We start from the raw sequence: 23,727 nt of genomic DNA on the forward strand, positions 1-23,727 counted from the left end.
TTTCCAAGTGTCGCCCTCACTGACCCAAACAGCTGAGTGGCATAGGATACATTAGGTGTAGGAATACATAATAGTATATAATAAATATACCGTTTTATATAATAAAACGGTATATTTGAATTTTTTAGATTCAGGAGACTCCAATCCAGTGGATAACTTTCAGATTATGTCTCCAACTAACTTCTCACACCACGGGATCGTTTGGACAGAAAGTCTGAGCCGAGATTATCGGGAGGGCTGGACTGGACCTAAAATCCAATTATCCTCTCGCGCGGGGGCCGGCACTGGTCGCTTGGGGATATCGTCAGAACAATCCAGCTGCAATATCCATGCAAAACAGCAGGACAAAAACGAATTCATGGGCGATGTGAAGAGACCACGTGTGTGACTGTAAGACACGCGCGGGTTTCTCAACCTGAAGACACGCACACAGTGCAGCTGTCAGAGACACATCAGACTGAAGTGAGGAGGAGGAGGAGACATGTATGGTGTGTGTATCAGTAAAAAGAGAAAAAGAGAAGGGAGAGCGTGTTTGTCAGAAGACATTTCTCACAATTATAATCTATTATAGAATTACCCAAGGGACCCGTGTAGCCACTGGTTTCGTGCTTGACTCTCTGTCTCACACACACACACACAAACACACACACACACACACTGAAGCTTTCTCAACAGCACAAGAACATACCTCCAAATCACTCTCTGTCATCGTCAAGAGTCCATATTTGAAGTCATAGCGTGTCCAAACCTTTCTTCCCGTGAGCTCGCATCCCTTCTCTGTTCTTTCCCTGAGATATCGCCCCCACAACGTCTGCTCCGATACTTCAGCAACGTAGTCCATGAGTTGGAAATCAACATTCCTTGTACGTCCCTTCATGAATTGTGATGCCGTGGCGTGAATTGATACTTTGAGTCCTCCTGTTTATTAGAGACCCACAACACGTCTGAGCACTGTTTCTCATGAGCGCCTGAACTGTGATGATCTGATTGGCACAACTCATCATATCTATGTGTCATCTACTGATATTTCATTTTAACCATGTCGGAAACAAAAGTGTTGTATCCTTCTACATACTAGGGTTGCACACAATGATGCACAATCTTAATATGAACAAGACCGTACCATAATGATTTCATTTGTAGCTGGTGGTATTAGTGTGTAATCTGTGTCTGGGCATCTTCTGTGGACAAGGCAAAAACGTGTGTGATGTACATGCAGGCAGAATAATTAGAATTGCAAGATGGAAATGCAAAAGCCCATGATGTGATGTGTGATGTGATTGTGTGGATCACACATCCAGATACCGATCTCATCTTCACACCAAGTCCTAAATGGGCTCCGTCTTTTTCTCTCTCTTCTTTATTCCTTTCTCTGACCTTCGGCAAGAAAACCTCTGATGAAGCACTTGATGTGTTGATGTGCTTCTTTCCCGCCGGACAATTATTTTCACAGAATTGACAAACAGCACATTTTCTCACTGGACTAAGTGACTGTGAAATATGGCTCCCTGCTCTCTTCCTCCTCTACCTTTATTTTTCATCTTCCCTGCCTCTTTCCCCTTTGCACTCGTTCACTCGCTCTCTCATTTTCTCGTTCAAAACTGCTCACTCACTTTTGAATAATTAAGATGCAATAAATCCCACCACTGTCACATCAGCTTTTCATACTCCATCCTCTGCCTCAGTGTGTGTGTGTGTGTGTGATCAAATCCCCTTACTGCCAATGCAACAATCATTCAGTTTTCACGCACGTACACACTTAATGGTGTGTCTGCGCAGGAGAGACAACTCAGAAATGAGGCTAATAGTTTATAAGGGGAGGGAAACCGTGGTGTGTTCAGAGACCAGGAGCTACTGGCGGCGTCTTCTTCAGGAAATTATGCAGAGCCTGAAATATATTATCACCAAATGACAGTCATGATTCTCAGACGTGCCCGGTGTGGAGTGTTTGCTCTGTGGGTGTAACTCTTCAGTCACATAAATTATTTTTTTTTTTTAAAAATGGTTAGCATTGTTGGATGTCACTCAGCCATAACAGTCAACAGAGCAGAAGCCCATTTCTGTCTTGTTTTTGCACAACATTTCAATCATGCAGCCCATTTGGATTGGGTAAATGGATTGTTGAGCCGGCAGCACTCACAAGAAGCCGATTCCCAGTGTAAATGAATAGGGAACTGAGCCAAGAAAAGAATGGGAAGAGTTCAGCCAAAACAGAACCTGAATGTTTTTTCCTTTTTTTACCGTCTGGAGTCCAGATCCAGACAGTATGAGAACTGTTCCACATTCAGTCTCTTCTTTTGTTTTTCCGTCAGAAGCTGATTACAATTTGATGGCTATAATGGCAAATATTAATGTTTTCTGGTTTGATGCCCGTATCAAGACAACACAATTGTCAGTGGCTTCAAAAATCCTAACCAGGTTCTGATCAGGTTCTGTTAGGTGCAGACACAAAAATAATTTTCTTCAGAAATTAGGACTGGGGTCATGGTAAAAATCCTCTGTGTAGTTTCTGCTGACCTATCCACCCACTCTGACCTTCGCCCTCTTTGGATTTTTTGTGTCTCTAAACCAATGTAACAGAACTTCCATCGTTTAAGCAGGACTACTTCTACTTCTATTTCGGATTGAATCATTTACGTTCGTGCATGGCGCGTCACGTTAAATATCGCTGCCGCAATGAATTGTGGGACGTCTATATCTCCTTTCCTTTCGCATAGGAAGTTCCAGTGTACCCTTTGCTTAAGGAGACAGGAAAAGAAGCATTGAAGCTCCTTTCCTAAGCATTTAGAGAATCCGAACAGCTCTTATCATGGCTGCCGATGAAATACTTCCGGGTCACTTGAAGATTTAGGAAACTTCCAAAGAGAATTTGACAATTCAACCACACCCTCTGACTGCTCAGGAACATAGGGTTGATGATGCATTCCGTAGCAGATTAGCTGAAACATAACGATCATAACCTAATGTCTCACACCAACCTGTATCCTACCTTAAACAAAGTGTAAACTTAAAACCAAGTCTTAACAGCCCCCCCCCAAAAATAGGTCTCTACTTATAGGGACCTCAAACTATTCGAGGCCCATGACGTACGTGTGTGTTTAGGGTTAGGAAAGGGTTCATGGTTAATGCTAGTATCCATTCTTTATTGCTTAGTCAACAAAATTCTTATAATGGATATTATGAAACCAGATATCCGACAGCAATTGAGTCGTAAGTAACATCATTTAATTTAATTTATCTTAAAAACTGTTCATGGTTGTGGCTGCCCTATTGCGCCACACCAACTGCAAACCTGTATCACATGAGAGCCTATGGAATTAAAACAGAAGACCATTATTGCACTTAGTGCTTTCAGTCATTGCCCTCTACCTAAAGAAGTCATTCAGATATGGGTTAGGGTTAGTTAGTTAATTAATCGAGATAAAGAATGCACCAAATCAAACTCCTAAGTCTGACACTCAGACAACATGGTGTGTGCTTGGGTGTCAAAGGCTGCTTGGGTGGGTTAACATATTCACTGTGAGTGCACTCTCAAACTAGAACTCTGTCCAGTCAAACCCAGCTAACGGGAGTGAACAGTGGCAGTGAGAGAGGCACACTGTGAGTGAGGCAGCTAATAATGCCCGGGCGGATGCAGCCTTTATAATTGCCTGTCACCGGAATCACTATTATCTCAATTCTCTCAGGACCAGTTAACTCAACACAGCAAGCAGCTTTCACATGGTCCAGTCTCTGTAGGCATGTTTTGTAACACTGTCTCTCTGCTGTGGCAGTGTCTGCAGTCTAAAACCACTGAGTACTTTTCTCAGCTTCTAACAAACAACCTCTGCGGTGGAATAAGATCCCTCGGATTTTCTTGGGACATTTGTGAAATGCGCAGGTTGTTCGCAAGGACGTTCCGCTTCTGTCAAGACAGACAAAAGACCAGCACAAAGCCTAAATCACAACACGGGAGCTGTTCTGCTCTTCTAAAAAAAAATGTTCTTCTTCTTGTCCAACACATTCTCAGCCTGGTGGAACAGAAATGTAACAAAGATGGAATAAAGCCACAGCCTCAGGTGGTGGCGGGAGTCAAGAAGTAAATACCTGTGAACTTGTAGTAAATAGCCAAAACAGCCAGCCTCTAAAACTTATGTTACTGTCCACTTAGCTGTCCCAGGTATCGTCCATGACCATGAATCAATGATGGTCACCGTAACACACTTTTGGTTTTCAGGCAAAGGTTGAGTAGACCACATACACGATGTGGCCTTACAGTAAGTTTTCTTGGTAAATCCCAAACTGTGCTGCCAAAGACATCGTCTGATAGATAAGGTAAGAATAAGATAGTTGAGGTAACTATTGTCCATTTCCTATGACCTTTGTCTTGTTGATGGGATCCTGGTAGTTTCATTCTAGCTTCTGTGCGTCTGAGACAAGTGTAAGTGCCTTGCCCGGCGGCCTATCAACAGTTGGACCTTCTTGCCCAAACCCAATGCGGGAATCTCGGAGGCGTCTTCTAATGCAAATTTCTGAAACTGGAGCGCAACACTTACCGCTCACCTTTTGAACGGCTTCGGTTCCGGTAGTGGATTTCCCATTCATTCACTCCATTGACGTTTCATAAAATCCTTAAATAGGTCCTTTTAAGCCTGCAACCAAGCCAATAAACTACGGGATGAATTGTTACCATAAAACAATTGATGCGGAGCAAAAAAGAAATGCAAAGATACAAGACTGTTTTTTGAGGTAAAGGAACTAGGTAGATAGTTTGGAGTTTCTGAAGTATAATGGAACGACAAACAGACTTCCGAGCTCCGACTTCCGAGGTATAATGGAACACATCATCACTAGCCGACATTAAGTTTGAGGGTGCGGTAAACATTTCCACGGTGACAGCGAGCTCCACCAATCAGAGACGACAATGTTACACTTTAGGATTGTGGGTAGTGTAGCACTTCTCAATGACATTGTGAATAAAACATGTTTTCCTTAAAACAAGGTAGATATCATACATACTTGTGGCTTCTACAGGAGCATATACCATTGTTCACAGACTCGTAGCTCGTGGTGAGTCTACCCTGGATGGTGACGACATTATGGCTAACGTTCAAAATGTTGCTGGAAAATATTAACGGGATTTTTATTTCCGGAACCTCACTGTTCAGGTCCATTCATGCACCTTTTAAGCTCTTTCTCAATTTTTACGCAATCACCATGTACAAATGAAGGCCACGCAGTGAATTGCCCAATTTTGAGTTTGGCCTTTTTGAGCAGATGAGAACATTTGGGTTTCCAGACAGGCTTATACAACACACTGTGGGACCTTGGTAAGGTTAAGCACACAGTGACTTTAACTCAACAACATGGCCTCAGCAAACAACATGTGACATTAAAGCATGAAAGATCCAAAAAGATTTGAATGCCTCAAAACCAGTCAGTAAAACTAATCTGCAAGAAGAAAATAGCACAGGTTCATAGCTGCCTTTTGACTTTACATATCTGATCAACCAAATGGTTACCGCCTTTAAAAAGGATGTTTTTAACTAATCATGACAGCGGCTACATCTAGCTGATGGGAGCATTGCACCTTTTCAACCAAATGAAAAATCTTGCCTGAACAGTCTCTTTCATTTAAAGCAGAAAAAAAAAATGCTTTTCACATAAAATTTCATTGAGAACTGGATTTATCTTCCACGAAAGCATTTCGCTGAATTTCTCCTCAAAGGACTGCGCTTATGCAGTGAGAGTCATCTCACTCCCCCTCTTCTCAGTTCATGTATCTCCCCGTGGGCGACGGTGCCGGCTCGATGTAACTTTAGCAGCCAAAGAAAACCAGTAATTGTTTATTGATTTGTATCAATAAGCACTAAGCTCATCAACAACAACTTATTCCAATAAAGCCAAACAAAGAAAGCGGCAAGTGGGGTGTTAATGACTCCATAAATAATGCGAACGGACCTGGCGGTTCGATCCCACCTCCCGCCAGTACACATGCCGTTGTGTCCTTGGGCAAGACACTTAACCCTAACTTGCCCCTGACGGCTCTTCTGTGCATGAATGAGTATGAATGTGACAGAAAAATGCGTGGCAAATAGCAGCGCTGTATAAATGTGTGTGAATGGGTGAATGTGACTTTCCTGTAAAGCGCTTTGAGTGGTCTATATGACTAGAAAAGCGCTATATAAATACAGTCCATTCAGTCCATTTACACACAAACACACACACAAAGAGGTTTCATTGGCAATATTTATGTAGACCTTACTGATTCTTTTGTATGCATTAATATCAGTGAATAAAACAATATTCAAAGAAAGGTAAAAATAGTGACTGCCCACAAAAAACATTAATGGGTAATGAAGCTTAAACGATGCATTTTAAAACTGTGTATAATGCTCTGTTATTGTGCGAGTAAATAATTACGTTTGCTCTGAAGTAGAACTCAAGCAGACATCCGTGCCGCAGAAAAGCTGAACCGCTGCTCTGTAGCTGAGTCTGACCTTTGGCCTTTAGTCCAGGAACGTTTTTTTTCCCTCCCTCGCTCATGTGAATATTTACTTCTTGTATATTTCTCCATCTAGTGTGTTTGACGTTTGTTACTAGATGAGTGAATGTGTTGTGAGGCTGCGGTGAAATGTCAGTCAAACAGCGAACAAGAAATATGCAAATGTTTGTCAGGTTGACACTGGCATTCAATTCAGGTAAAACGGGGAGGCAGTTGCTATGGCAACACTGAGTGACATCACTGGCAAAAACTCCTCCGGATGAGAGGGGAATGTGACATGCATGCAAGAGGTGTGGTGTGTGTGTGTGTGTGTGTGTGTGTGTGTGTGTGTGTGTATGTGGGTGCGCGCACAGTCAAAAAGGAGGGATATGTTGGCACAAAGTTAGGCTAAACGTCACATCTGCTATTTGCCCTGAAGCAGGGGGCGACCCTGGCAACATAGAGGGAGACGGAGTGAAGCGCAGCGACTGCTGCACATCATCAGACGTCCGTCACGTCGACGTGCAGCGTAACTGAGCTTCGCTGGATTCCAAAGTGATAATATTGCTGTGATGATTGTCAAGTCCAAAACGCATTTCCCTGAAACATCGGTCTGACGACTGGAGATTTTCCAACCATTTTCTTGCCATTCCTTATTTAAATGTGTTGCTCATCCCCATCAGCACCTGTTCATCTTTTGAATGATCCTATTTTACGAGAGGCAGCAAATCTTAGTCCAGACACGGCCACTTGCAATCCTGACCATCATTTTTCAAATTCATTTTTGGCCCTCACAAAATGAGGAGTAAGTCTGTTCACTTAATTCAGTCATGTAAACGACTGAGCCGCGGCAAAAGGCCAAACTCTTGGACTTCGTCACTCTCTTGTGTTATAATCCTGTGAAACCTATCTTGACATTTGATATTGTCCCGGTCTTACTACTTGGCCGTCGTTTTGGAGACTAAAGTGCTGGCGATCTGCGATTCTGGCGATCTAACAGTGCCTGTCTGGCCACTGTGTTGAAAGCCTACAACCTTAGTTTTAGCCTGCCTTAAAAAAAATCAACAACACAAGAGGAATCTGTCAACGGAAAAAATCCACCTAATCAGGCTAATGGGAGTGTACTGGCACCTAAAGCCCACTGGAGATAATCTGATGGAGACATGTCACAGGATCAGCTTTATCCGTCTGGGGTGCCACTTTTACAAGTATTCAGTTGGAGGAGGTATGGGGCTTAAATTAGTTGCTTTATGATAACATGTGATGTGTAAAGGTAATCCTGCTTTACTTCAGTTTTCTGGAAGCACAGTCATGTGTTTAGCGTTCTCGTCCTCTTTAAAGGGAAAAACAAGAAGCATTCATTTGTTTTCTCTTATGGTCACTCTTTACTTTTAAGAAAAAAAAGTCTTACTTTTATACCGGAATGAAAAACAAACAATCCTGGAAGTGTCTTGTTTTGCAATGTTTTTTAACTATTTCAACCCACACGGCATTTCATGGAACTTTTTTTGCATTTACTAAAACTCTTATTAGCTACATGATACATATGAGAAATGTGATGATCATACCGGGCACAAGCTGAACATCACCCTGTGGCCTCCAGTGCCGTTAACTGTCAGCAGTCCAGTCACTCATTTCCTTTTTGTTGCCATGACAACCCTATCAGAACTACAGGTGGTCTCTGTAGTAATTAAGTGTGTGTGTGTGTGTGTAATAGAAAGAGAGAGAAAAAGAGGGTTTTACCTGGTTGCTTGCAAAACTGACTTAAATGTATTGCCAAAGGCTGTAATTAAACCATGTCACCCCTTGTCAGTGCAATAAAGTAAATTCTGAGTGCAATCACTCGGCATGTCTGTCTGTGTCCCCCAGAGCATATAATAACTCCCCTCAAATCCCACTGAACTCTTATTAAAATACCCAACAGAGTTCACTACCTGTTAACATCACTCCGTCATTTTAAAATAAGTGTTCATTAAAATTTACCGTGTACAGTGTCATCTGTCCTCAGATAACATTTGGGATCCTGCTCGCCTTGAAAGCAAAGGAGTTGACTCGGCTGATTGTATTGGCATTGTGCTCATTGCAAAGGAAATATCACAATCCCCAACTTAAGCTGCTGGCACAATAAATACAAAGAAAGATGAAACGCATAAGAGTCTTCAGCCGTTTTGTCACACGGCTCGATTTCATCAGGCGCGCTGAACGATGAAGCCCACCTATGGACCGGCTACATAATCCATAAGTTCTTGTTTCACTTCAGCTCTAAAGACCACACAGACATATGCAGCCGTTGGTCTGTCCCATGTGCGACGAGCACTATACCTACGTTTCCTCCATAACCGGGTACGTTAGATACCGAGCGCCCGAATCCAGTCACTGGGTGACGTACAGAACGCGGTCTCAGCAGTTGGCATCCGGATCCATGAAAGAAAGACAGCCAACCCTGTCTGGTGTTAACCCTGCATTGCCACAATCTCACATCATATTATTTCACCTGTCGTTATGAGATTATGACCAGCTGAATGGGTAAAACTGTTTCACGTCAGTCTTCGATATTTGATTCTGAGTCGGAGACCTCGCAGGACCTTCACAACAACCCAGCAGGTGTTGGATAACATGACCATAATGTAACATCTAATGGGAGTTACTTCTGACATTAGCAAGCAAAGCTTCCTGAGCTATACAATGCTCCGTCATTAAGAGGTGCTACCGATTTTAATGTTCTAATAGGCAAGACAGTTAACAGCTAATGCCAATGGGGGAATTGAGAAAAGGGCAAAAAATGAATGTGATCACTTGTGACAGAAGACACCGCATCGCTGACTGTCAAATGTCCTAGATACGGGAGCTGCTGTCTCGCACTGATGACATCATTTGGAGCCAGAGTCTGCACAGTCGTGGTCGGAGAAGAGCTGCGGTACAGAGGTCATGCCGGTAAATGTGCTCAACCAATCGCGAGTCAGTCGCAGCTGTTAATTATCATGAACATGAACGATTGAACATACGTCATCGTAAAAGAAACTACCTTAAAATGACAGAAACCTTTGAGTAAAAAGAAATGTTTGGCCTGTACTTCTTGTGTACTTGTGTCATCGGCTAACAGGGAGTAGTCCAGGTTTATGACCTATACTGCAGCCAAAGAAACAATGTTTTTCTGCAAAACAAAAAAGAAAGGCAACGACAGAGAAAGAAATACATTCAGAGTCAAAATTGGTCTGGCTTTTCCAGGGGTGGAGAGCCCAACGACCTGCTAAAGGGCCCTGGCTGGCTTGTTACAGGCTTTTCTTCCCCTTGATCTGCAAATAATTTGTTGGCGACACAGTGGTACATGAATGAATGAATGAATGAATTTGTCTGGTAATATTGCTATCACTAGTTGGCTACTGCCAGTACTGCCGTAGACTATATGACGGCTATACCATTATGGGCTAATGGGTATGGCGGGATTGTTTTTTTTTTTGTTTTTTGTTCTTGTATAAACAGGGTAATCGTCTTAAGTTGTGCTTCTCATTGTGTGTTGAGGCGCTGCTATCACAGGACTTTGCAACACATTGCTGGGAACACAAAGGGACGGCGCCGTTGTGGCCAGAGGTGTGGTTTGAGAAAAGTTTTTGTAGTGTCAGCGATGCTGGTGCTCAAGAGCGACATCTAGTGGCTGTGAATATTGTGTTTAATGACCAAGGAGCCACCGCATCAAATGAATGGCTTAGGGTGCTGGAACATCAATAATCCATTGCCCTTGACTATGTCTCTAAATTTACAGTTCATATCCCCACTGGAAATATCAGAAAGTCATAAATTAGCGTATATGACAAGGTCACCGTAACGGCCCCAGCACACTCCAATACATAAAGAGAATGGGATTGCTCCATATCATATTACCATTATACAAATCACCATGATGCAATTACATAATGATGTCCCCATCATTAAAATATGACCAGCTTTCATCTTTACAGCAGCAGAGGCAGGCGGTGACGTCCCCCCACTGCGCTACATAATGGGATTTCGCCCTGATAAAGTGTCACATGCTTCAGAAGGCCCGGTGTGCTGCAGGGGGTTTGGAAGTTTGGCACCTGTGTGCGTCCATTTCAAAGCACCACTTCCAAGCCCGCGGGGTCAAGGACAACGCTGGAGGGGCGGAGGCGGGCGGGGTTGGGGGGTTTGGGACGAGACGGGACACGCGGGACATGAGGCAAATCACAAATCCCGTCGGAGACACCGATTACCTGCAAGCGACAACAAAAGGTGAAAAAGAAGGCTTCAAATCCGAACTCGGTGGTCTTTTAATGTGTACAGCTGTGTGAGCGTGTGCGTCAGCTGCTCTCCTCTCAAGCCAACATCTGCTGCACAGTAATTGCTGTCTGGCAGTGTATAATGTTTATTTCTGTGTGTGTGTGTGTGTGTGTGTGTGTGTGTGTGTGTGAGAGAGAGAGAGAGAGAGAGAGAGGTGGAGATAATGATTCAGGGAATGTACTGTGGATATAATTGTATTCCCTTTATTTTGCAGACAGGACAATTTAAGCACCTGCGTAAAGTATTGTGTTGTATGTAAAGCAATATCAAACGTCTCAACACTTTGAAATGTCCTTCCTTTATTGCCCCAAGGCTGGAAATGAAACGCGTGAATATCACATTAATCTTCTCTTTCATTTGTATATACTGTAGTGAGAAGAAAAAAAGCATGGATGACGCAACAGGCTATTCATTTATGACTCTGGATTAAAAATGCAAAGGGGGCAGGGGGGGGGGGGTTTCTATAAGCCGTCGGATTGAAAAATTCTATACATAATGTGTCCTCCTGCGACGGCGGCATGGCCCAACGTGTTCGTTAATCAAGGCGAGATGTTTACACTTTCCTCATCGTGATGCTGTCAGGCCCAGTCGCAGCACGGTACAGAGTTGTCTGGGGACATCGCGTGATTTAGCGGTGCAGCCGTGCCGCTCATTCCCCGAGGCACGTACATGTCTGCTTTTTCTCTTTAATTAAAATGACTGACCAGAATCTCCGAGACTATCTCCAACTCTATATTTCGCACAATCGCCGCGTGGTGTTCGCGATGAGCCAGCTTTTTGTAATCAATAACTACTGCCTTGTCCTATTTTGCTGGTTTTATTAGTGTCTCAATGTTGAATCTTAACTACTGTATGTGTATATGTGCAGTCCATCTACGTTTCGAAGTTCATTCAGATCATCATTATCGTCGCTTGTTGGCCAAGGTTGAAGACGCTCAACTTGGCTGCAATAATATGCATCATGAAGCTTTTCTCTGACCTCCCTTTTAATGAAAAAATATGAATGATAAGAAACACTAGATCGATCCTGTTTGAATGCTGATCGGTTTGATCTCATCTTTATTTTCATCCCAGATGATTGAGGGTTCTAATACCAAGGTGTTTTTTTTAAGCCCTACAGGGACGTGTGCCTACAGTGCTTTGACTGATGGTACTTGGGTCTGGATGGAATATACCAACAGTCACTGCTGGGAAAAAACATAATTCATATCACAAGTAGAATCGTTATTTAAAAAAAAACAGAGGTAACACACGGGAGACATACTGTGACCAACACTCTGAGTCAGTGTTCGCTGTAAGTTTTTCTGTCTGTGTCAATGATATGTGTATTTTTCCCTGCTGTTTCTCTACCTGTGTATGTCTCCACTAACAACACACACACACACGCACACACACACACACACACACACACACACACACACACACACACACTCCCACCTGCCTCTTTTCATGGGAGAATTCCTGACCTGGTTTTTCGCTGCCACGGGGGAACGCCATCGCCGTTTCATCAGAACAGACTGACATGACTGCAGAGAACACGAGCTTCAGCAGCCGTGACGTCGCAGGATTAAAACATAATACGGTTGTTAACACACAAAGTGCATATTGTCAAATGCCTGTTTTATGTCTTTGTTTTTTAGTCTCCAGCTGCCCAAGTGTATGGGGATGACTTGGATTTTAGTTTAAACTGACTTTAATAACTTTGACACGCTCACAATCACACACACACACACACACACACACACACACACACACTCTGACAGCAGCGCAGGCCATCTGCAGGAAGTAAATGATCTGGTTAGCAGATAATGTAGTTGAGGGACAGGGAGAGCCATGGGGCGGCAGGGACAGAGGGAAAGGGCTGTGCATAGTGATACACACAGTGACAAACATCCTCAGGAATGATTTTATTTTTTGTTGTTTTGCTTATCTGCGTTCGGAGAGTTATGTTGCACGCGCCATAACCATTCTATCTGTACCACCTTGCTGCGGGCCGCATGCAGCCCAGACTGCTTCACTTGGAGTACACACAAGCAAACTGATTGGTTTCTGAATTGACTGATAATATAATATAATATGATATGATAATACATTTACTTTTCAACTTAAAACTGGTTTAATGTGTACGCCCATGTGTGTGCTCAACTGCCCGTGAGCCAAATAACCCATTTAACAACAGCGACGCACTGAATGCAGGGTACTCGGTGTTGGGATGTTATTAAGCAGTGTGTTGTGTTAGAGGAAGCTAATCAAGTAAATAACTTGAGTTTAAAGTGGTGATTAAAGGCTTGAGTCACCAAAATTACAAAAGAAAAAGAATGAGGAAGTCATCTGCCCATTATTGTTGATCATTTGGTACACAATGCGCGAACCACTGTTCAGTCAAAACTGTTTTGGAAATGTTTGTGTATGCGCGGTCTGGAAAAAGCTTGTTTCTGGAAAGACGCGTGAATTTTTAAGTTGAAGTTTGTTTTTTCAAGGCTTTCTCTTGTAAATGAATAATCCAAAAAGCCGTCATTTCATAGGAGTATCTTCGTGAGATCTGAAGATTCATAGCGCGCATACGGCCAGCGTAAAAAACAGAATTCGTTTGATAAATGGCCCGCGTACACCCACAGCACACGGTGAATGTTCAATAATGATAGGGATGAAGAATGAACACATCTCCGCACCTATTATAAGTGGCATATTAAAGCATGCATACAGTAAGTGTAAACAAGCAGAGCACACTCTGATGTGTCCATTCATCAGCGACCTAATTATCAAGCACATTAATCCTGGGTACGTGTACTGAGAGAGAGAGAGAAAAAACAAAAACGCTGTTTATTATAGCAGAAGCCAATAGGCTTGCCTCGGTGGCAGAGGGGGATGATGGAGAGGAGGCAAACAAAGGCGAGGTTGGTGACACGCTCATGAATCAGTTTCACACCCAGTCCAGGCTGGAGCGAAGCGCTGCCTTAGAAAATGGGAGTCCATTCACAGGACGCGGTGCAGAGTACAGTACGGTACATTGGATTGAGAGATTGATCTGTATGCATGGCAAACACAACAGAAAAATTGTATTTATTTATGTGGCAATGGGGCACAAGGTCTTTAACCCTACAGTGCAATTATTTGATGTTTAAGATCAATTCAATTGATTTATTGGAAATAATTAATAATTATGAATTGTTAGATTTTCATGTGACTATCTTACAGTGGACACACCAGGTTACTGTATAATACACATAATAGACATTTTTACATCCGCAATGAAGTGAAAGTAACATTTTCACCTTTGCCATGCCAAAAAAGGGGCTTATGCAGTAAAAAGTATCAAATAGAATTATCAAATGAATATCTTTAGATTTCAAAGGAATGATTCAGCATTCTTGGAAATATGCTAATTTGTTTTCTTTTGGAAATTTAGATGAAAAGATTGATAACACTGTCGTGTTCATGGGGCTAGATTCAGGGGACAGTCAGAGTAGCTTAGCGTTACAACTATAGACTGGGAGAAACCTCTAGACTGGCTTTTTCCAATACTTAAAAAACAACAGACTAAAATTAACAACACTAACAAATTAACAAAATTGATAACATTTGTTTGTTCAGATGTGTGATGGTGACAAGATCTGAACGGTGTGAATGGATCAATTGTTGTTAATCATCAGGGGTGGAATCAAGTGAAATTATTGTTACTTACTACAAAAGTTCAATCACTCCATCCATCCAAATGATATCCGCTGATATTAATAAAATGATGACGAAACAATAAAATTAAAGAGCATCTTTGAGCCACCAGCCGAGGCTATTTCATCGCAATTTCCAGTCCGGTGCTTTGCAGCCTGTGCACACAAAAGATTATTACAAATGTTGTTGGAAATATATTCAGTCCACCTGTCTAAAGAGTCTAATACAACAGTTCCGTGATATTTTAGAGGATGAAGTGTGTGGTGCTGTTGAGCTATTAGCTCAGTTAGCAGCTTAGCTTTGGACAAAGACAGAGAAGCGCGAGAAACAAAATCCATCCCCCTGCTTCTTTGAAGTTAAAAATCAGGACTGATTTTAAATATTTAAATATATATCTTAATTTCTTGCAGTGGTTGCAAACACTGCAGTAAAAAGTGAAAAGGTCTTGGCCTTGTGATGGAAAAATTAATAAACTCCAGTCGCTCACTGTAATACTCCTACACACGTTCCACAATTTTATCTTTTTTTAAGATATTCATATTAATTTCTTGAATATTATTTATCTCCACAGTATGCAGCAAATTCTCCGGTGGGTCTCCAGAATGGCACCATCTGTGGTTTCCGAAGAGCCAAGTGATGCAACTGCAGGGCCTCCGCCGTCCCCCTGCCTCTTCACCCACCTCTCCTAACCCCACGACGACCACCTCCATCGCTCTCATTACATTGCCCCCTCGTTCCCGCCCTCGCTCTCATCCCGCTGCCGGCACAGATGTTGTTATGGCAGGCGTAGGTGGGGCGCCTTTTTTCCGCTGACAGCAAAGATGGAAGGAAGGGGCGATGGAAAGCGGAAGGACGGGAGAAGCCCTGGAGAAGAAATGAAGCCGAGACTCGAACCAGGAGAAGAATGGGAGTTTATTTTGAACCCGATAAACTCTCGCTTTCTCAATTTTTCTCCCTCATACACTTTCTGTCAACGTCTCTCTCACTCGCTCCTGTCTCTCCACCTCGTTCTCCTAACGCCGCCGGCAATGGCCAGACGCGTCTTAATATCCCTCATCCCTCGTGTGTGTGTGTGTGTGTGTGCGCGCATGTGGTTATATAAGGTATGCCTCGAGGCGGGGGACATAAATAAAGGTATTAACAATCCTTGGTAGAGAGAGCAGGCACCATAACTGATGCAATAAACTGTCACGTGTGAACAAAGTCGAGCGGAGCACTCCTGCTGGTCGTCCCCAGCGTCTTCAGAGTTCCACTGAAGACTGTCCTCCAGTGTATTTGGAGTTTTACTTGTCTGCCTCCAGTTCTGCTCTCAGTTCTCAGACAGTTTTTTTTTTGTATCTGATTTCACTTGATAATTAACTGCTACAAATATATAACCCAACACGACTAATGTAGAACCACTGCGGTGGAATGGTTTTTCATTAATCAGCCCTAGCTCTCGCGAGATGGGTGACGTGAGTTCTCGACGGGGGAGACTTTAAAAGGCATGGTGCCTTGGTTTGCTTTCTTTCTTCTAAATGAATTTGGCAAAAGGACAGGACCACCACGGTGATTTAAAGGATGTTGGGCCCTTTACATTTTCTACCTGTTGAGCAGCATCACCTGTTCTCGTCGACAAGCTCTTGAACCTCCGGGGGCTTTCCATTCCATCTTCACCAACTTAAGGGAAGAAGACTGCGGTACGGACTGCCGAGGCTTACTTCACTACACACTACACGGCTGTTATGAAGATTTTGCATTGACTATGTATAACATGTTCCAAGTTTGGTCGGGATAGGTCCACATGGGTCATGCATCGGTTGCCTTTGCTTCTATGGAGAAGATTCAAGTGACCAGGTCCGGGTTACGGGACAGAAATCCCCATGCTAGGAGAAAGTTATATCCCCTGGGTGATGGATGTCCATCTGGGGAGACTAGTTTCAACCTTGTATGGTATGATCTAAATTTGTGTGAGTTCATGGTGAGGTATATAAACTCTTGTGTTGCTCTGTCCGTTTGCTAACCTCCTCGCAGCATGCAGCGAGGGTCTCGATCCAGATCTGTAATAGACGGTGTCTGAACTGCGAACCATCTCAGCAACGTGTCTGAATTCAATCTTCCTCCTGAAGAAGCCTCGTCTATATTCTCAAGAATCAACTCGGACCGTCACAACAAACTCAAATAAAGACCAAGTTTACTGCTAATCCCAAAGGGAATAAAAAACTAATTTTTTGTTGGGGGTTCAGGTAGATGTTGGTTGCATCCTAATTCAATTTTTTCCATTTTGTCCTTTCTTTTATGTATTGTGTCATAACCGTTTATCCCCACTCCGAAGTATGTCATTTGGATGTAGTGATTTCCAAGCTTGACCCACGTACTATGCTCGAAATAGAAAAAGGCTGACTCTGATTCATGCCAGACCTAGGCCAGGCGTAGTAGTCATGATTTGTACTCTGAAAAGTTATTTTTCTCACAACACTGTGTGGACCATTCAAACCTTCTTGATTATAATGTGACCGCCGTCCCCTTCACACACTTTGGTTGAACAGTGCGATTACCTGAGTGTGTCATACTCCATCTTGGTTATGACCAAAATCAATGAGATCTCGGGGTCTCTAGGTCACGCAATTACAGTACAGCCGAAATTTGGATGGAAGCAAACATCTAAATGAACAGTAAAATGGCACATTTAATGTCCATGTTCTTTACAAATGGAATGACCGGAATCCTGTATGCAGTTCTGTTAAAATGCTTTAAGTAACATTAACCAATGTGAAGTACAGTGTGTCCTGGTTGCTGGGTGCAGTACAATATTGTGAGCAATCCGACGAAAACCACAAAAATAATCCTTTATTTCACTTCAGAAAAATTATGCACATTTGTTTTCCAAGTTTAGTGAGGGAAATGGAGCATCTAGTCCATGGATATATCTAAGAGATTAAATATACTGGTTTTGATATAACCTTGATGTCAGTCAGACGAAAGGTCTGGATCAATATAAATGTCAAGCAACCAGAGAGATGAGATTCGAGTCTGACAAGTCTGGGGGTGCTCAGAACTGACTGCAACAGCGTCTGATTTCATCACAGCGTGGATTCTCGAGTGATGGGAAATGTAAGAACCAATTCCAATCATGTTACCATAAAAATTCAAGTTGAATGGACAGGCTAGCACACTGTATATGGTCAGTGAAACAAGAAATATTGGAATGTTCAGGCACATCATAAAATGGCTGAGTTAGACCTTGATAGTCTGTGGCCTTTAATATTGAATTTATTCCTATTTTTTTTTATCTGGCAGATGTGCATTCTAAGGTTAAGGTTACAGCACAGTTAAAACAGTTCAGGTTGATGCTAAAAAAGGATTCACAATATGAAAAGCATGCAGGCAGGATTCAGCATAAACCCAGAAGATACAGCTTTCAAACATACTCTTCTCAGCAGGCAGACAGACCTGCTGTGCTAGAGTATACTGTCTGTGTGTGTGTCCCCATAGATAACTATCCTACACATTAGACATCGGTTATTTTGATCCAACAATCCGACCGGATTAATACAAAAACAACACTCAATCTGAGTCACAACTCATTGGTGCTTGGTAAAATGAGTGGGTTACATTTTTGACTTTTCAAATTGGGCATGACCAGCTGTTACACTCTTCTGGATTACGCCATTGCATAACACATGCACATACACAAAAAAATCCATGGAATTTGTCATGATCTGCCAGGAGTATTTTGGTTGTGGACTTTTATGTTACTTTGTGTTATGGTTTGAAGGAGCAGGACCCAAATGCAAGATGCAATTAACAAAAAACAAAAAAGTATTTCAGGTATAAAGGTAACTTAAAGGTGACATATTATGCTAAAACCACTTTTTCAGCCTTTTTGCACATATTTTGGGGATATGTGGGGTGACTGCCGGCCCACAAAATGTGACAAAGAAACACAAAGTCGTTATTTAGTGGATTGGCTTCACCTTTCAGACGGGCTCTGAACGAGCCAGTCACAACCCGGGCGTCCTGTTGCGAAACATGAAGCTGCTCCTGGGGTAACCACGCCCCCAACCTGAGAAGCTCCGCCCCTGAACTCAGAGACACCGGAGCGCTGTGTTTTTAGCTTCTCCGAGAGCCGGCCGGCTCGGGACGTCCGTGTCTGGGGGAGAGGCGTGACATTTTCGTACACGCCCTGAACGCGGTTGACCAATCACAGCAGACTGGGCCAACTGGCCAATCAGATCCGGCTGAGCTTTTTTTTGCAGGGGGGGGGGGTCTAGAGTAAATCGCAGCATGACAGGCAGAGGGTGAAAAGAGCCGCTGGAGGCACGGACAGTATGAGAACACTGAAGACTTTTCTGAACATTGTGGCATGTAAACCTTTTCATGTGGTGACCCTTTTTAGTATCAAAATAGTCCACAACCAAAAGACACATATGTTTGTGTGTATTCAGTTGTTACTCCCCGTCTCATTTTTGTAGTTAGATTCCTGGTGTCTGCACTTCCTGTTTCCCCATCTCTTGTCTGTTCACTTTACTTTGCCTGTGTCTCCTTCCCCTGCGATTGTCTGCACCTGTTCCTGGTGCGTTCCACCTGTGTTCAATTTGCCCCGCCCACCTTGTGTGTATTTAGTCTCTGGGTGACGTCGAATTGTCTTTTCCTATCTGCTATTCTTTGACCGCCGTGGAAAACATCATGAGGTCAAGGAAAGGTGTAACGGAGGATTCATAGGACTTGGGAAAAACGTCCGTGCATGGCGCGTCACGTTAAATATCGCTGCCGCAATGAATTGTGGGGCGTCTGTATCTCCTGACTCTCACATAGGAAGGTCCGGTGCACCCTATGCTAAAGGAGATAGGAAAGGAAGCATTGAAGCTCCTTTCCTATGCATTTACAGGATCCGAACAGCTCTTATCATGGCTGCCGATCAAATACTTCTGGGTCACTTTGATTTGATTTAGGAAACTTCCTAAGCCAGTTTGACAATTCGACCGCACCCTCTGTGCTTCCCTTTGTCATTGTCAGTTCGTCCGTTGATTTTCACCCAACCTGTGCTCCCTGTCCTGTTAGTGCCTTGTCGTTTCCTGGTCAGTTTTGGCTCTGTTCATTGCTTTTTTGGTCCTACATGCATTGCCGTCTTCTGCCTCAGTTGTACTTTTCGGATCACAGGAGTTAGGATTTTGTTTTGTTTTTCCTAGATAGACTGTAAGTATGTGTTTACGTCACTGTTTATTAAATCAGCTTTTTCACCGCATCCTGCATTTTGGGTCCTGGTCCTGCCCTTACCGGAACAGAATTAGTTCACACATAGCTCTTATTCCAAATTACACACTGTAAATGTTTAGTCGTTGCCTGTAAATCACTGTGCATTTGCGTGCGGTTTAAATGGCGGACCTGACAACTGACAATGGGAGCTACCATTGAGTGGTAACTACATGTAAGTAATTATAACTTTGACTGTAAGAGTCTGCCAAAAGCATCTGAAAAAAAGCCACTTGAGCGATGAGGGACCTATTGGAAGAAATAAAGAGTCCTTCTCTCGTTCGTCAATAGACAGCACAGATTCCCCTGGAAATGTGGATTGGCTCGTGAAAGCCCTTCGAGGAGGTAGATGGGATTGATTGGGGAAATGATGCACAGTGTGTCTGACGGCATGTTCAAAGAAGAACAGCGTGAATGAATCCATGTAATTTATTATCTATGTAAGAAAAATGAAAAGCTTGTTTAAGATAGATCATAATGGAGGACTTAGTCTTTCGACAATTTTCACTCAGCAGCACTTTTTTCCACCTCAACCATTTTCTTTTTCTGGATGGGCAGCCAGTAAGTTAATTAAAGGTCAAATGTTTGAACAAATTTACAAAGAGCTCCTAAAACAACAGATCTTTTCTTAGAAATGAATCATTAAATGAAGCATAAAACATTTCACATGGAAAAAAGGTGGGGTGTGATTTGAATATATAGACGAGCCCCAATATAGGACAGTCAGTGACATGTCGTGGAAAAAAAAGAGCGGGGTAAAGACAGATGAAGAGGTGCCAGAGGGAGCAGAGAGATATGGAGAACACATCATTCAAAACTGAATAATTCATCAAGCATACTGACAAATCCGCGAAAGGAACCATAATGAAATAATAGGTGGGTTCTATCCATCTGCTTTGATGCACATTTTTTATTTACTCAGACGAAAAAAGTGGAAATCCCTGAAATTTAAAAAAACAGGCTTGAATACTGCAAAAAAATGTACGCTTGGCTGAGGTGGAAGTTGGCGTTTTGATAAAGGCATGTAGGAAAGTAGACTTATCATTATACTTGCAAATAAATCATGACGTACGTGAATCTTGTGACAGTCCTCGAATTAATAGATGAAACTTCCGTTGGCTTATGTCTCTGTAGCGGTTTCACTGAGTAGGTCATATTTCAATTAGCTGAGTCAACAGCAACAGCGTTCATGTTGGATTGTAGTTCAGCGCAACTACCAGTAGCGGATTCACAGCCATTCTGCCAATAAGCTGTTAATGATTATGGTTCTTTTCACAGTTCGAGTGGAAAATATCGTTGGAGGCAGAGATTGACCGATATCAGAGACTCACACCGTGGACGCTTGTACCGAAGCATTTCAGTCAAAACATCACATCGACCATAATAAAGCACCTGGCGCACGGAATACATTTGATGGCAGAGGAATGTGTGGCGTTCATTTAGTCCCACCACGGGGGTACGTAAAAATCATTACATGATACTGTAGCTCAGCAAGACAAACGCTAAGACCTGTTAAAAAAAAACAGCAAACCATCAGCATGGGTCCTACGGTATACGGTATGCGCTCATGCATACCGTGAACTGCTGAGTGGGTATTTGGTCATGGACAAAGTTATCTGGTGATGCTCTCGTGAGCGTGAATGTGTGTAGATACAGAAGCTGCAGGAAATGAAAATGAGACGGTGGTTGAGGGGAGAGGCTACGCTCACAATTATTTTCTGCAAGCGTGCGCGGCAGCCAGGAAAAAAATGAGATCGGTGCGTCCTGAGACGGGCTTGTTACCACAATTGTGTGTGTGTGTGTGTGTGTGTGTGTGTGGGTGCGTGCGCGTGTGTGTGTTTTGTTTGTTGGTGGACCTTTCCAAACGCTAAAATGTCCCCTCTGACTTAAGCCGTACCAGAGAGAAGCTGCTCACATTGAGGCTGTCACACACACACATTCACACACTGGGGAGACTACTAAATAAGTGCGATTTATCCATGGCCTGTTTTATTCACTCTCACACTCTCACACTCTCACACACACACACACACACACACACACACAAACACACACACACACACACACACACACACACACACACACACACACACACACACACACACACACACACACACACACACACACACACACACACACACACACACACACACTCACACACACACACACTTTTCTAACTGTGGTTCACTGATCCCCCTGTCTCCACACACACACACACACACACAAACACAAGAACCATTAAGCTGTGTCTGCTGGTCCCAGTGGTGTATTGCTGTGCTGAATACATATCTGTGTTTGTTTAGAGAGGGATCAATGAATGGTTTAGCTCTAATGCAAAGGGGTCTGGAGGGAGGAAGACTAAGATGGAAGGACGGGGAGAGATTGAAAAGCAGAAGGGGAGCGAGGAAAATTAAAGTCCAGACAGGGCTGCAATAGAAAAAAAAAAGAAAGGGAGGGAGAGAGAGAAATTTTCTTCACTCCCTCTTCCTGTCCTCGTCTCCTCTGTCTCCCTAGACCCCTTATTTATTTAACCTTCTCAATTTCTGCCTTATTTCCTTTTAATCCTCTGTACCCCCCTCCCGGTCAGTTATCCAAATTCTTCTTTCTTCCCAAAACTGCTTATACTGTTTGTTGTATTGCGTTTGATTGAAAATCATTTTGTCAACACGACAAATCCATCCCCAAACACAGCACGGCATGATGTTTTGAGATTGTCTGCCGCAACCACCCCAAAAGATTTGAAAGTTTGATATTTGATGGCAGCACTGCCTTTGTTTCTCACCTGGTGTGTATTGTTTTTTCCATCCTAATATGATATTTGAGATCCGGATTTTGACCTGCATTGTTGGTCTGATTGTTAATGTTAGAAGCTCTAGATCAGTGATTCCTGCCCAGGGGTACTTGCAAGGGAGTATACTGCGTAGCTCAAGAAAAATAAAAGTTATGATTAGTATTTTCTTTTGCACATGCCCTAACAATTGAGAATGAGACATATACGACTGATTACTACTCAGAAAGTGGGCGAGGAGGTGTGAACAGCTATAGCTAAATATAAAACATGAATCTCTGAAAGAAAGAGCCAAGAGTTAATAGAAAAACTTCAAACAAATGAATTATTTCTCGGAATAGATAGCTAGAATAATGGATCAATTGTGAAACAGCCAAGTAATGGCTATAGAAAAGTTGACATAGTTGGCTAACTAATAAACAGCCTAGATGAAATCACAAATTGTATCACATTAATGTTTGAAGTAGTTGGCTATCAAATGTCCAATTGTGGAAATAGTGAGCTTTAAGTAATGGCTATGTGTTGAAATACCTAACGCTATCAAACAATGTATATATATATATATATAGCAATATATAACAAACAATATGTTATCCTCAACATAATTTAAAACCAGGATAAGACAGGGACATGTAACAAAACAGAGCAGTATAAGTTATATATATATTTTTTAATAGTTTCATGGTTATGTATTATTTCTGTATCGTATTATATTGTTTAATTATTAAATGATTGTCACCAGTGGATGTCTTGCCTCTGGCCCCAGGTCAATATTAGCCTGGATTCTATCAAAACATTACAGTGATCCGCAGAACAATAGACTGAATGAAGTTCGAGTTATTAAAAAAAAAACAAAAGACATGGTATGTAATAAGTCTTTTTCCCTCCTTCCATCTAGCTTCTGACAAAGAGGATATCATTTTCATGAAACAGGCATAACTGTCCTCAGCTGTCAGGACGATGGTGACGTCCACCGTTTGAGTCACCACGAATGCCTAAAACCCGCCAATAGAGCTTGGTCGACTGACGGGCAGATCTAAATGATCATATGACTTTTTAAAAACCTGCATATAGAAACTGGGTTTATGTGAGTATGAATAGAGCATAACCACTAAATTATTTAAACCTCAATACAGCTCTTAAATATGCTGAATATATAAATATACGGTAGCAAATAAACAACTATGGATCCCTTAAAGATTTTTTACCTCTCAAGCCGATGATCCAAATCAATCTTGTTGGTGTTTTTTATTTGCAGTGTTTTAGCAGCAAA

This window comes from Scophthalmus maximus, chromosome 15, assembly GCF_022379125.1.
Source record: "Scophthalmus maximus strain ysfricsl-2021 chromosome 15, ASM2237912v1, whole genome shotgun sequence".
Taxonomy (NCBI): domain Eukaryota; kingdom Metazoa; phylum Chordata; class Actinopteri; order Pleuronectiformes; family Scophthalmidae; genus Scophthalmus; species Scophthalmus maximus.